At 31.6% G+C, this 16,331-nt stretch overlaps 1 long non-coding RNA gene across 2 annotated transcripts; it reads right to left on the reverse strand.

The window, feature by feature from the left end:
• Nucleotides 1-10,468: 10,468 nt before the first annotated feature.
• On the reverse strand, nucleotides 10,469-15,400 carry LOC107945743 (uncharacterized). Of its 2 annotated transcripts, XR_005922121.1 has the most exons (7): nucleotides 15,053-15,347; nucleotides 14,204-14,319; nucleotides 14,003-14,120; nucleotides 11,768-11,858; nucleotides 11,568-11,639; nucleotides 11,440-11,476; nucleotides 10,469-10,518 (listed from the first exon to the last, which is right to left on the reverse strand). It is a non-coding gene; the product is annotated as an uncharacterized lncRNA (long non-coding RNA). The 2 variants fall into 2 exon arrangements; XR_001696717.2 differs by lacking the exons at nucleotides 10,469-10,518; nucleotides 11,440-11,476; nucleotides 11,568-11,639; nucleotides 11,768-11,858 and having other exon boundaries at nucleotides 13,812-14,120; nucleotides 15,053-15,400.
• Nucleotides 15,401-16,331: the final 931 nt, after the last annotated feature.

Here is a 16,331-nt window from a genome sequence, read left to right on the forward strand (position 1 = left end):
GGACCAGTTGCATATCGATTAGCATTACCTGTAGAATTACATAAAATGCATGACATTTTCCACATTTCAACTGAAGAAATTGAAATTCAATCTGACTTGTCTAATAAAGAAGAACCAGTCAAAATTTTGGCTCGCAAGGTGAAAGAGTTGCGTAATAAGTATGTTTCGTTAGTGAAAGTTCTAGGGCGTAGTCATAAAGTCGAGGAAGCGACTTGGGAGCCAGAAGAGACGATGAGATCTCAATATCCCCACCTCTTTTCAGGTAAAGTTCGAGGATAAAATTTATTTAGGGGGAGAATTGTAACGACCCGGTAGTCAGGGCTGTCAGAAAATGAGGTTCGGAACTTTATTTTCGTAAAACAACCTAGTAGATATTTTTATTAAATATATACGAGGTTAGTTTTGTAGTAAATTAAATTTTGGATAAGTAATTTGCACAAAATTAGGAGTTATTAAGGTATAAAGACTAAATCATGAAAGAGTCAAAAGTTGAATTATAGATTAAAACAAATAAAAGGGGACTAAAGTAGCAATTATACCATTAATCAAATAGTTGGATGGTAACTGGCCATGTTATATTAAATATGCTTATGTATATTATATTCATATACGTTATATATATTAAATTAACTAATAGTAATAAAATAATAGTGGTATTAAATAACTAAAATCATTTCTTTTATTTTACATGCAAAAAAATTAAAAAAGAAATGAAAGAAATAGGAGAATAAGCTTGGACGGCACCTTAGGGGTTTTTAAGTTTCCAACTTCAATTGGTTAGTCAATTTAGTCCCTTTTTCCTGTAATTTTTATAGTTTTGGAATCCCGGTACTTAGATCTATTCGACCCGTGTTGCAATTTTTGATGTTTTTCAAGTTTGAGAATGTTGCCCTTATTAGTTAGCTATATCTATAAGGATTAAATTGATAGATTTTTAAGTTAGAAGTGGAAAAAGACTAAATTGTGGAGTTAATTGTTGATTTTGAGCTATAGGGACTTAATTGAGAAAATTTTAAAATTTAGTGGTAGAATTGAAAAATAGAGATTTAAATTTAGCTTAAAGTGAAATTAGTACAAAAATATAAAGTTAAACAAGGAGGTTAAAATTAGTCTCGGTGTAGGGACTAAATTGAAGTTTAAGCAAATATAGTGTAAAAATTGAAAAATTAATGTGAAGATTGAATTGTGTAATATTAATGTATCTTTACTGTTTTATTCCGTAACTAACATCGTACCAGAATCCTCGAGTAAAAAGGGGAAGGATAAAATCAACATCAAATAGCACAGAATTCACGGTTTGTAATTCTATAATCCGAATTAAATAGTAGATTGTTGCATATTTAATTGTTTGCATATGGTAAGCAATTGATGTGAGTACTTTGGTACTTTGGGATTGAATTGAATTCATAGTTGATTTGAAATGGATTGATTTTGTATATAATGAAATATGTTGATTATATGAATATTGAATTGACTATATGTGATAAGGTGTATATATGAAATTGAGACATTGGTTGTATTGAAAAGTGAAATGAAACCCTATTAACTATTTCGAGCTGAGTCGGATATAAATGGCATGCTATAAGATAGGAAGAGTTCAGGGATTTCTTCGACCTTGAGTTGATGAGGCACTGGGTGCCAATTTGCTTTGGTTTAACCGATGAGACATTGGGTGTCAACTTATATAGCGTTGGGCGTAGTTATTTACTTCGAATTTATCTGATGAGGCACTGGGTGCTAAGCTGGTGTATTGGTTGTATCCGTTTATCCGTCCGAGTCCGAGCCATGTTAATAGGGAAAATATACGATAAAATTGATGTGCTTAATATTGAAATGTCAATGGATGAGAATGGAAACAAGATGTAAAATGGATTATGAAATGAAATGTGAGTTTTGAAATGAATTCAAGTATTGATAAAAAAGATGAATCATGCCATTGCATGAGTTGAATTACCAAATGCTATAGATACGGAATACCATTGATTTGTGTTTGAACATGTGTAATCTTGTGGATGAGAATAGAGAATGAGCAAATTTTTATTATTGATTTAAAACTTATGTTCATAACATTGCTTATTGCATTTTTACATTTAATTACTTATACTAAGTTAAATCATTCGGATTATAGGAATACCACGGAGTTTTACTAAACGTGCGGTTTTGTTTTCCGTGCGCAGGTTAGGTACTTCTCAATTGATCGTCGACTCAGCATCCAACAATGAATCCTGGATTCAAGTGTGGTGATGTTTTAAGTTGTAATGACATGTACCTAGCAATTCATGTTGTTGATATTTGATAATATTTTGGTTTTAAGTGAAATGAGGTCAATTGTATATATGGTGATGATTGAAGTTGTGTTTTGGTATGTTGCATAGTTTAATGTGATGGTATGTTTTTTAGCTTAAATCTTGATAGCCTAAATAGCTAAAAGTTAGTTCTATATTGGTAAATTTGGTATGGATGAAAGTCTTGAATGGATAATGTCTTGTTGATGTGTTTTGAAGATATAAAATGTGGTACCAATGAGGGTACATTGGTTAGGCACTTAAGATGGTTGCTTTGGTATGAATTGAGTATGTTTAATTGTGTTTTGAATAGGTTAAATGGTTGGTGAAATGGTTGCTTAGTGCCCAAGTAATCACAATTTGGTAAACTTGAGTTTTAAGGTACATTTAGGTGCACACGGTCGTGTGTCACACACAGGTGTGTGCCCTAAACGTGTAGAATAATTGCATAAGTATAGTTTCCACACAAGCTGACACACGGCCTGCGACACGGTCGTGTGACCTAAGTTAGGAAGTTACATGGGCTGGGACACGATCATGTGTCCCAACTTCGAAAGTCACACGGTTTGGGGCATTCCACACGGCCGTGTGTCTCCTGTTTCTAGGCTTTTTGATATTTCACCCTAAACTTCTAGAATTGTTTCAAATTAGCCCCTATTAGTTCTTAAATCATTTTTAGGGACCTGTAAACTCGTATTTGGGGTTGTATGGTTAATTTTTTACTATGATTTAAATTAAATAGCCTACATCTTAATTATGAGTTTTTAATTGATTGATATGTTAGTAATGTCCGTGACCCTAATCTGTCGACGGAGAGGGTTTAGGGGTGTTACAAGGTGAATCCCTAAGCCGACTCTTGCTTGCATAGTAATATTCAAGATATTTCTATAGGAAGTAGTCACACTACGATTATGAAGTTAGGAAAGTATGATTGGAAGATAATGTTGTGGTATGAACAATAAACGAGTCTTACATGTGTAGTTTGTATGATATCTGATAAGTTGGATAGGAAGATAATGTTGTGATAGATGTTCTGATAATAAAATAAGGTTGTATGAATGATTCTAAAATGTATAAGATGAACTAAAAGGAAATATGTTAAGTCTTAAATGGGGTCAATGCTTGAAGGTTGGTTAAGTGAGTCGAAGTCCGTTCACTGTATTGGAGTCCCCTAAAAGAGTCCGTCGAGACTTTAAACACGATTCTCTGAAAGGAAAAGTCCATGGCACCATATCATGTAAGATCGTAACTGGTGGGCTATAGTGTCATATGGAGATACTATATTGTATAAGACCATAACTGGTCGGTTATGGCATCACAAGAAAAGAACTAAAGGAAGGTTATTACCGAATGAAGTTTCTGAGTGACCCCGAACGATGAGGTGCAAACTGTAACAACCCATTTTTTAGTAGTGTCGAAAATAGTGGTTTCGGGGCCATGAATCTAACGAGTGAGCCTTTAAATATTATTATTTAATATTTACGAGTCAAATATAGTATTATATTAAATATTGATTTGATAATTTTTGTTATTTGAATGAATAGTTAAGTTTAAGTGGTTGGTTCCTAAAGTCAAGTGATTTTGGAAAATGATGTATCGAGACCTCGTTTCTATCAACCGAGCCGTAAATATTTTTATTAAATATTTATGTAGTGATTATATAGGTATGTTGAAATTTGGTCCAAAAATTTAATGATTGGGTAGTTAATTAAGTAAAAAGGACTAAATCGTAAAAAATGTAAAAGTTAATCGCTATAGGTTTATTTGCGTTAAATTGATTAAACACATGAATTAAGGGTTTTAATTGGTAAATTTTCCTAGCTAAAATATAGTGGACGATTTTGGAGTATAGTTATAAGGAAATGTGATTAATTTTAAAAGGTTAATTTTGTAATGGAATAGTTAAATAAAAGTTTAAACAAAAGAAAAGGTTAAACCACCATCATCTTTCCCGTTTGTTTTTGTCAAAAACTGAATCACCATATTTGAGAAGCAAAAGTTTCAGCCAATCTTATTTCAATCTTGCACGGTATGTGTTTCAAGCTCGTTTTTAGTGATTTTTATGTTTTCGTAATCGTTGTAGCTTAATCTAGCTAACCCAAGGACTAATTTGTAAAAATTTTAAATGTTTTTAAAGATGCCATTAATGATTTTGATATGTTTTTGAAGTTTAATGGTAGATTATTAAGCTTGGTTGTTAAATAGGATTATTTTGTATAATTTTTAAGTTTAGGGATTTAATTAAAAATAATGTAAATATAACATGTTTTTCTTATGAAATTTCAGCATGTGAGGACTAATTTGGGGTAGTTTATAAATTCGGTTTAATGGGTATAAAGTTTAATTATGAAAATAATCTTGTTTTGGTCATATGAACCAAATTGATTAAGGTATAAAAGTTTGGGGCAATTGTAAAAAAATGTAAATAGGAAGACATATGCATTAAGTTGAATACTACATGAAGCTGAGGCTAATAAATTGAAATAAACTACTTTATAGATCAAGAACCAGTAAACAATAGAGGAAAAGGGAAAGTTACTGATTAGTCCTTGAATTTTTACCATCTTTACAGTTTAGCCCTGGTAAGTTTGTACAGTCTAAATTATAATAATTTGTAATATTATATTGACTTGTGAATTATGATTTGCTGAATATTCGTATATATTTATATAATGTTACAATCGTAAAGATAATTCAAGGTAAGAAATGTAATTGATTTGTAAAATATTATACGATTACTTGTACCAAACCCCGATGAACATAGGATAGGATAAAATTGGCATGACAATAGGTTATATTGCGCACTGTACGGGATTGATTTGTGATAAAACGATGATTCCTGACTTGTATCTATCCACTGAATATACTGGAGTCCAACATTTTTTGTGGACTATCATGTTATATTTACAATGATTTTTGCGTGTTATCGGGGGCAGATGTAAAGCCTATGGGCTTGGCTCTTGATACTCAAGTGTCTTCTTGGTTGGTTTGGCTCGTTTGAGTTTTTTGGAATGTTTTGGGTGGATAACCGCATATCCGTATCTGTTATATTGTTCATCGGACATATTTTTAATGGTTAAATGACTTGTTATTGAATTATACAAATGTTTGCATTATTTTTCAATATTATTCTGACTTGATATCGAATGATCTTGTATGATTAAATAGATTGTGCAACTCATGTATATAATTGAAACTCACTCGTGAATGGTTGTGGTTGATAGGATTAACGTTTATAAACAATGTTATTACATGATTTTCTAAGTTATATGGTAAGTTTTATCGTTTCAATCTGTGAACTTACTAAGCTCTATTGAAGCTTACTTGTGTTGTTTTTTCTATTTCCTTGTAGATATCATAGAATCAGGCGATTAGATCAACTCAAAAATCACACTATCCAACTATCTTTCAATAGAATTTGAAAATGTTTTCTTTTGGGATATGTGACATGTAATAAGAGTATCTTGTATATATTATAAGTATTTACTTCAAGTGGTATGTTTATGCTAGTGTGACGGCTATATGTTCAAGGTTATTATTGTGGTTGTTTATAGATTTTTGTGAAAATCAAAATTTGGTAATGAACTTGTCTTGTAATAGGAGTTATGTTGTTTATGAATTTGTTTTCAAGATATGGAAATGCTTGTTATTGTTTTGGCTATTTTGTTGGTGCTTCATGAATGTGAAAGGTATGGATGAATTGGTATGTTTGGCATGTGAAATAGGTAGGAACTTGTAGTCTTTGAATGTGAATTGGTTGGTTTATAAAATGTAGTGCCAATGAGGGCATATTGGTTAGACACTTAAGTTGAATGTTTTGGTATGTTTTTAAGCTTGTTTGGATGTGTTTTTGAAGGCATGTTAATGGTTGATTTTGGTTTGGCTTAGTACCTAAGATTTGTAATTGGTTTGCCTTATTTTGAAAGCTATTTTAGGTGCACACGACCTGAGACACGGGCTATCACACGACCGCGCGGACTAGTTAATTTTGGTGTAGGTTTGTCCCACATGGTCATAGGTTGTTACACGATTTGAAGACACGACCGTGTGATCCTATTTTGATTTGCAAATGAGTGGACACACGGTTTGCGACACGGCCATGTGAACTCTGTTTCCAAAATTTTTACATTTTTTTGTTTTGTTTCAAATTAGTCCCTAATTATTTCCAGACTATTTTTAAGGTCCCATAAGCTCAAAATAAGGCTTGTAATTTGTATATATGCTATATTTAATGAATGGATTGAATATTGATATTTAAATTAATAATTGAATAGTTTTATGATGATAGTTGATTCTATGTGTGCCGTAATACTTTGTAACCCTAATCTGACGACGAAGACGAGTTAGAGGTTTTACATTTAGTGGTATCAAAGCTACGATTTAGTCGATTCTTGGACTAAACGTAGCATGATGGAGTCTAGAAATTACATGCCACATAAACCTGTGATAGTGTGATGTAATTTGATTTGATCTAACCCCAGTTTTTTTTTATAGATTTGAAGGATGTCGGCAAAGTCTGGTCGTGCTGACACTGATGAAGTAAATAACAATGTTTCGACTTCCGAATAAGAAGTAAGTCGTAGTCTACTGATTCTGCAAATGTCTGAAAATGAAGTAAAAATGTCTTTTTTGGTTTAATGGGTTAATGGTTCACGAAATTTATGCGAACCAACTCTGTGGCTTAACGACCTCCACCCTCTCATCCTCAAAGGCCTATACTACAAAATATTAACAAGATTTCTAATGATAAAGTTTGAAGATACGAAGCCGAAGAGTTTCGTGGTAAAAGTGAGTGATGATCCGATTAGAGTTGAGTATTTGTTAGAACATACAGAGAGTTCTGGATGAAAGGTTGCGTCCTTCCGAAGATTGTTTGAGGTATGCAGTGCCATTGTACTCTTATTTATATTAACTATTTAAAATATATATAAAAAGCTAAGATTTAGATTTTTTTTTCTTTTGTGTTTGAGAGTAAAAATTATTAAAATATCCTTATTTATATTAACTATTTAAAAGATATATAAAACTAAATTAATTTATATTTTATATATTATCATATTAGATTATTTAAATATTATTTATTATATTTAATTTTTTTTAAAATTTGTATATATTATTAGTTTTACAAATAATTTATATTAAGGCTAATTATTTTATCCAACTACCACTAGAGTAGAAAAACTCCACAAACGAGTCTAGGAAGATGTCAAGTGTCTTTTTTTAATTATTTTATTATTATTATTTTAATCCAATCTAAAAAAAAGTGTTATCAACCAAGATCTGCTTATAGAAATTTTTTACTCCACTGGCAATGTATGGAATAATAATTCTTATTTTAATTCCTTAAAAGTATTTAAAATTTATATTTACATATAATTGTATTAAATTATTTAAAGATCATATAACTTAATTAATATTTTACTTTTTACTATTATTTATAAAAAAACATTTTAACCTTTATTCGATAAAAAAAGTTAAAAATTAACAATTTATACTTTTTCATAAGACTATCAACCTGTTTGGTTCAATGTAATGGTATAGCAATTACAACTCAATTCTATGGCCCCAGTACAAACCCTTGTTTGATTCAATGGAACGTGTATTACAGGCCTTGCTATTTAGTTTTCTATTCCTGCTCATCACTGAATAGAGGATAAATAGCATTCTTTGCCCCACCCTTTAAATTGCCATTTAGAGTACGGTAGGAATGCTGAGAGATTACTTTTTTTTTTCATTTTTACCCTCATTTTTCATGGTCATCCTTTCTACAGTTTCAACTACAGCCTTTACGTTCATTACCTTTTCCATTTATAAAGCCCTAAACACCATTGCCCCTCACCAATTTTTACAATCTTTTCCTCGTAGGAATCGAGATCGTAGAAATTTCCCAATTAAGGGAAAAATCTTCAGCAAGGAAAAAAATTCAAACTCAATTGAAGAACACATTAGCGTCTGGTTTTGATTTCAAAGTGATTCAAGACAAGGTTTCTCTTCATTTAAGACCCTGGCATCGTTCATTTCAATTCTGGGTTCGAACAGTTGATATTTATACGGGCTATAAATTCCCTTCTTTATCTTCTTATTTTTTTATTATTCTTTTTGTTGTTAATTGATAGTTTTACATTGTTGGGTAATTGTTGAAATGATAGGTGTTTCAACTTTGAGTGAGTTTTGTGAAGGATCCACAAAAGCAGTAAGTAATGTGGGATAAACAACATGAGTTTGTTTTTTTTTTAGTTTCTTTATTGTTTAATTCTTATTGATTGATTTAGATATTCTTAGTTCTTTAAACTACGGTCTTTGCTTTTGTGTTTTTTCAGTTCAATTAAAATGGGTTTGTTTGTTTTTACTTTTTCTGTACTATTTGATTCTTATTGATTGCCCCTTTTGTTGATTTTTTTGTTCTTAGCTCTTTGCAAATTACAGTCTTTACTTTTGTGTTTTTTCGGTTCAAATTTAAATTGGTTTGTCTGTTTTTACTTTTTTTGTACTGTTTGATTCTTATTGATTGCTCCTTTTGTTGATTTTACTGTTCTTAGCTATTGGCAAACTGCACAACATTTTCTTTTTATGTTCTTTCAATTCAATTAAAGACTAAATTTTACCTGCATGTTCAAATTTATTTATGTTCCTTTTGAAATCCTGTTTTACTTATTGATATTTTCCTTTTCACTTTGGTACTAAATACTTTTATTGGTAAATATACCATTTGATGTTGTTCAACTTGTTTTAGAGAAGGAGTTTGGTCGAAGCATGGGTGAAATTTTTGAGAATTTTGATGTAAATCCTCTAGGTTCAGCATCGATCGCATAGGTATTACTTTTTCATTTCTTTACTTGGATTGAAGTTTTATATGAGCATGCTGGGAAGGGTATAGGTTTATATGAGCCTGCTGGGAAGGGTGTAAGTTTATATGAGCATATGTTGGGAAGGGTATAGGTTTATGTATTTAAACATATAAAATCTTTGAAGTTTGAACATTTTTATTAAACAAGCTTTATGCTTCCAACATACAGTAGGATATGGCACATTTTTTGTTTTAATGCTACCATAATTTTTAATAGTTTTGCAGTGTTCTCAGGTTCCAGAAATAGAATAATGCTTACAAAAACCGAGTGGATATACCTTAACATATGTTCGTATCTGAATTAGGTTCATCAAACAAGATTGAGAGGTGATAAGAACGATGTTGTTGTTAAGGTAAGTCCCCTTGAAGATGATTTTAAAGCCTCATATGTCTATGTGATTTTGACCATTCAAATTTATGGCAGGTGCAACATTTAGGAATCCAGGATCTTATGATGATTGACATTCGTAACTTGCAAGCGTTTGTACTGTACATTCAAAAGACTAATATCAAATTTGATCTGTTTTCCATTACTAAGGAAATGGAAAAATAGGTATTTGTATTCACACTATTGTTCCTTGCAAAACACATCTATCCTTCTTTTATGTATTTTCCAGATTATATAAATTGAGAGTATCGTACCACTCGGATTTGGATTTCTTTGTTCTTCTGCATGTAGTTAATTATTTATCATTTGTGTTGTCAAAATTGGATATGAGTTTGACTTTCTAAGAGAAGCCAATACTATGGAGAGAATTCTCTGTTTCTTATATGAGAATAAAAAAGAGACTCTGGTCTTGGTTCCGAGAGTGCTTCGGGGTTTGGTTACAAGGAAAGTTCATTTTGTTGTAATTCTTCGTATTGCTTGTACATGTTTGTCCTAGTACTATCCAAGGATATGTGGAATAGATGTTTGAAAATGCATTATGTAACACCCCAAACCCGGCCAAGACGTTATGGTCGTATCTGGTGTGTCACATTGAAGTGTCTCTAAAAAAATTTGGCTTGTTGACTAACTTGTTTCTTATTTTTGGAAACCTCTTATTAATATCAAACTGAGCACTTATTCATATGCCTGCCTTGTTAACTGCTTTTTGTTATACTAAGTTGATTTAAAGTGCGGAAGCATTTTGAAAATTCTAACGTTTAAAGCTCGTGTCTTTGAAAACAGTAATTATTTTAAAAATTCGTTTTCAAATAACTAGCAGTATAAAAATATGAAAGTAAAAACCCAATTAAAATTTAAAACCAAATAAAAGGCCTTATTACAAAAACAAAAACCAACTTATTAATTAGAATAAAAATAAAAGCTAAAGTGAACAGCAGTGATCGTGTGGCCACCTCCGAGTCCCTCGCAGCACCGAACCGCCTATGGCAAAGGATTACCTGCACAATTAGAAAAGAGGGTGAGTTTACGAAACTCAGTGTGTAATCCTCTACCAAACAATCAGCATACAACATGCAGAATCAGTCTGGGCATGATCTCTATATAGTAGTAGTGTGTGGGCCATAGCCGAACATAGTAACAGAGTGTGAGCCTTAGCCCAATACAATAACAGTGCAAATGCAGTAATACAACCCATCCCAATCTAGCCAACACACCACTCCGTACCACCAACACACCATGTGGGGATAAAATCTACCTACCCAGCCAACACACCAATACCGCAGCAAAGCTGCCAGTAATAGTAACACAGCAAAGCTGCTAGTAACAGTAATGCAGCAGAGCTGCCAGTATCAGTAACGCAGCAAAGCTACCAGTAACAGTATTTGTGGCAAAGCCACCAGTACAGTATACTTCCCCTATATCAGATTCCCAACCCCATGCAGTATCTCATGTCATAGATCATACGTGTATGCAATATGTCATACTCAGTAACAGTCATATAAATATCATAAAGCAAAATGGTCAGACATAGCAAAGTCTATAACAGTCATTTCATCTCCTAGGGGTATAATGGTCATTTTACCCTATAAGGGTATTTCAGTAATTTTACCCATCGAGGGTATTTCGATCATTTTACCCATCGGGGGTATTTCGATAATTTTACCCATCAAGGGTATTTCAATAATTTTATCCATCGAGGGTATTTCGATAATTTTACCCATCGAGGGTATTTCGGTAGTTTTACCCCATTTCGGCCTAAGCCCATGACAATGCTCATCGGGGCCTTTATAGTCTCACATCGGGTTTCGTGGCCTCAGTTGACCATTCGAGCATTCGCACGCCCTAACGGTCTCAGCGCCGTCTTTTTTGGCTTTTCGGCTTTTGCCAATTTGTAGTTGAAAGAGAGTGTGATTACACACCTGATTACAAGAAGAGTGCAACCTCCACGTACCCAACCTAGATTCAACATAATCCAACATCAGTCCTTTAACCGTTAGGGTGAGACACCTTCTTTTACAAGACACAACCCAAAAATCACTATCTTTACCTTAATTGTATGAGACCAACCCTACTGTTCCAAACTGCTAACCCAAAAATGATCACACACTACAACGATAATCTGCACCACAAAAATGACTTTCATAAAGTAAACTAGGCCATAATAATGGCCAGGAGGGGTATTCAGCTTAAAGATAAAAATTGGAAAGGAACCGATTAAAACGAAAAGTGAGGTGCATCGCAACTTACCGATAATCTGCAATACTTACAGCACTTGAATAGTAACAGCGGTGAAAAGAAGATCAGCGCAGGAAGTGATCGAACAGAGGAGTACAATTGGCTAAACCCCACACAAAGAAATGAGATAGTTCTCAGTTCAAAAGGAAAAATAAAATAATACCAGTTAAGAATCAAAACATAGAGAGAGAGGAGAACATTCAGTCAAAGAAAAAGAGGAGGGGAGGAACGGAATTCGGCCAAGAAGAGATGGAAAGGGAAAAGACAAAAGCAGGTTTGGCAGCAAAAAAGAGAGGGGAGAAGGGAGTGATATTCGGCCAACAGAGAGAAGAGGAAAGAAGAAAACGGAATAGAAAAATGTACAAACCCGAGAAGAAACTTGCCAAAAACAATAGCTGCAATACGGAATTGACCAGAACCAAACAAGCAGAGAAAACAACACAAGACTCCAATTGCACAGAATGTCAAAAGCCAAATTCGGCACTAGCAATCCCCCTAGCCAAAATTTCTAGAGTGCCAGAGTCCAATTTCGGCACAACTCTTCCTCTCAACAACTCATCGATTTTCTCCACAAATCTCTCCTTAACTCCCTCTATGACCAGTTCAAACTTCATTCGGTAGTATTTCACTCCAACTCTGCCACATACACGACTCAAGCAGCAAAATAAGTACTTCGTTGCACAACCCAAAACTTGAATCTCAGACCTCACGGTTACACAACACGCCACCTTGTCACTAAACCACATACTCTTTTTGTGTCATAAAATAGACACTAATATTTATATGACCTAAACGCCACTGTCCAGATTCAATTAAGAGCAAAACCAAAAATTCTACAAACACTAAGACTTGAACCCCTGACTTCTCAGACATTTCCAAACATTCCTAAATTACTTAACCACTGAAGCAGACATTCATTTATATCATTTTCTTGCACAACTAAATATTTATGTGCAGTCTTTTCACTGTTCCCTTGTTCAAAACCTATTTCTTCTAGGCCCAAAATCCGGGGTGTTACACATTATATTTTGTAGTTTAGGACTTGGTGTTGTCTTTATTGGTTCGATAGACAAGCATAAATGCTGTATTGATGTAGATTCACTCATTTTATCTTTGTATATTTGTGTGCTTATCAGCGAGTTAGTAATGAGGTTGTTATCCAGGTTAATGTTGCACCATTGACCTTTAAAATATTTTAGTTTTTGAGATAAAACCATGGCTTTAAAAATCAGACCAGCTAATTCAACAGGTTGAACTAGGAATCTATTGATTTGGCAGTTCAACTTTATAAGTTAAAGTTCAACTTTAAAAATCAGACCAGCTAATATTTTAGAGACGGATCAAGAAAAAATAAGAAATAGATAGTCCAACCGATTCAACCTCCTATTCGGTTTTGTCAACGATGGATAAACCATTTAACGTTTTACCTATTAAGTTAAAGGTATTGAGATCTTGGAAGGCAATAATATATTTGATATAATATCAAGCTGTATTCTTTAGAAGGAAATGAGGAATGGATTTTGAGACAAAGGGATTACGAATCTTAATATATAATATTAATTTTAAATATTTCTAAGTTAATATTATGATATTTTAGTAAAAATATAAAAAATAAATTATTATAACTTATTGTTAATATTTTAATATATAATATTAATTTTAAATATTTCTAAGTAATTAATATTAATTATTTATTAAATTTAATTAGAATTATAAACTATATTTAAATATTTAAATATAATAATTAAATATTTGTAATTAGATATTGACATAATTGTATTATTCCAGAATTATTTTTAATTTTTAATTAATACTTTTAACACATTTGTATTATTTTATTTTAAAATGTATTAAAGTAGTGTTACTAATGGGGATGTTAATTGATAACAATCAACAGTTCACAACTGACTCTTGTCCACAGTTTTAACTTGAAACATCCAACAAAACTTTTTTTTCAATGTGTAGAGTAATAAGGTAAAAGATTCCAGTAAGAGCAAACTAGTCAATAGTGACCTAATGAAGATGATAAGCTCACTCACTTACCAATAATGAAAAGAAAAGGAAAACAAGCAGAGAATTATTATCATTTGCTAATTGAATAGTTACATCATTCAGGACTATCTATTCATAATTCCACACTATACAAAATAAAACTTGGTCTTGATGAGAAGAAATCATATTTACCAGAGATATTTCTAAGAAAGAAGTCAATAAGAGTAAGAACTAACAAAGAATTTCAAAACTAACACAGTTAGAGAGATGCATTGGGCAGAAATAATTAACACAAGTAGGTGGTAACATTCTTTTCTGGCAGGAGGTCAATGGTGGCAACATCCTTCTATAATATAGCCGAGCAAATGCATCACTGAAAACATTCAAATACAATATTAGTAGAGAACAAAAAAAGCAAATAATAAATAATAAAGGAAGGAAAGATCAACTACATACTTCCCACCAACAATGAGTAAATGAGGTCTAGTAGAACTGATATCACATGATTTCAAGGCCAGAGTAAGTTTAGGAGGATCAGCTAGTGACCTCTTTGCCCCATAACGTAAGTCAAGCTGCCAAGAAAAGGAGGAAAATTTAAATGATTTACAATTCTATAGAGATATAGACATTTAAAGAGGAACTCAGAAAATGGATGTTATCTATTTGTTAATCTGACTTGCTGTGACAATTGTACAATGTCAAACACCAATATTCCACTTCTTTTGGTGCCAAAGGGAGTAAACAATTATTGCAATCCCCAGAAAATTCATGATGAGATTCACTATTTTCGTGGAGTAGTGCAAGCAACACCTGCAGCACCTTGTCATGGCAGTGGTGATTGGAGATGAATAAGCTTAACTTATGGAAACTGTTGTGGATTTGCATTTAAATGTGAGACAAAAATGATTCAGAATATGGTAGTGACCGCCATTTGGGTGGTTTTAGGCAAAGCTGAGCATAAAGGTAAAGAGCATGTGTTTAATGCGGTAAGGCACAAGCAGTAATGCAAACTTCGTAAGGTAGTAAAGCAAAGCAGTAATCCAGAATTTTCCCTGAAAATTCTAATCGAAAGCAATAAGCCAGAAATTTCCCTGATTCTAATCGAAAGCAGTAAAGCAAAAGAAGTAATGCAGTAAGGCACAAGCAGTAAAGCAAAAGAAGCAGTAAAGCAAAGCAGTAAGCCAAAATTTTCCCTAATTAATTTTCAAAGTAATTAGTCAATTAATTTCTGTAAAATTCCTGTAAAAATCAAACAATCAGAACCTGAGAAAATAATTAAAGAGAAGAAGAAGAAAAGAAACTCACCGGCGAAAGAGGAACAAAGGACCTGAACAAAGAACTTTGAAAGTGAAAATGTGAAAAAAATGGGTATAGAGCTCCAAAGAACCAGAGAAAAGAAACTTTTTTTGGGGAGAAGACAGGTTAAAATGGCAGCCAAACGAACTTTTGGCTGAAGAAAAGTTGAAATTTTTAACTTCTTCATCAGCCAAAAAGCACTTTTTAGATGGTGAAAATAGTTCTGAAAGGATGTCCGTTCTTCTTTGCTTTTAAGAGAAAAATTTTTTTTATTGCAAAAGTTCGTCTGAAAAGCAGAGGAGAACAGCGCCTTACTCTTTTGAAAAATTTAAGTAATTTTTTGAAAAATAACCCATCAATAGATAATTTTATTTTTATATAAAAATTAACTTAAATCAACTTTAATATTATTACATTGATAATAAATTTTATTTTTATTTTTAAAAATATGTAAAATATTAATATAAAATATTATATTTTTAATATTATTAAGCATACATATTTATTATTTATATTTATTCATATAATAAATTATATTAATTATATTAATATAATTTATTATTTTTAATAAATTATTTAATATTTAAATTTTATTTTAATAGTAAATTTTAAAAAATAATAATTTTAAATAATATTATTCACATATTATTGAAAATATCAATATTAATATTTTAATACTAAATATTTATTACAATTATAAATATATTAATAATAAATATTTTGTAGTATAAATGTTAAAATATCTCATAAGTCTATATACTCTTTACAAATTTGCAATTTAGTTTCTGTACTTTTGTTTTCAAGAATTTAGTCCCTCTACTTTTCAGATTTGAGAATCAAGTTCAATTGCTGACATTGTTGATTTTTTTTGTCAATTTTGTTAAAGTCACATTTTTAAATAAAAAATACTCAGTTGGTAGTCATGTAACTAAAAAATAATCGTTGCAATGAACCTAAATTTAACAAAATATTGTTAATATATGTAAAAACAATGTAAAATATAAAATTATAGATATAAAATAAACTCAATTAAACAATAAAAAAATAAAAAAAATCTCAAATGTATGTTTGTTTAATTGAAAACGACTTTATGAAATATTTTTAAAGAACCTGTCAAACAAAAGAAAATATTTTACACAGATTCATCCAAACACCAGAAAATATTAGTTTTCCAAAAAAGTATGTCATTTTCCAGAAATTATTTTTCGGAAGCCATTTTCAGTGAAACAAATGCCTCAACCAAATACAATAATCCTATTACAGTTCTATTCTATTCCATTCAACGAAA

Source organism: Gossypium hirsutum, chromosome D12 (assembly GCF_007990345.1).
Source record: "Gossypium hirsutum isolate 1008001.06 chromosome D12, Gossypium_hirsutum_v2.1, whole genome shotgun sequence".
Lineage (NCBI taxonomy): Eukaryota > Viridiplantae > Streptophyta > Magnoliopsida > Malvales > Malvaceae > Gossypium > Gossypium hirsutum.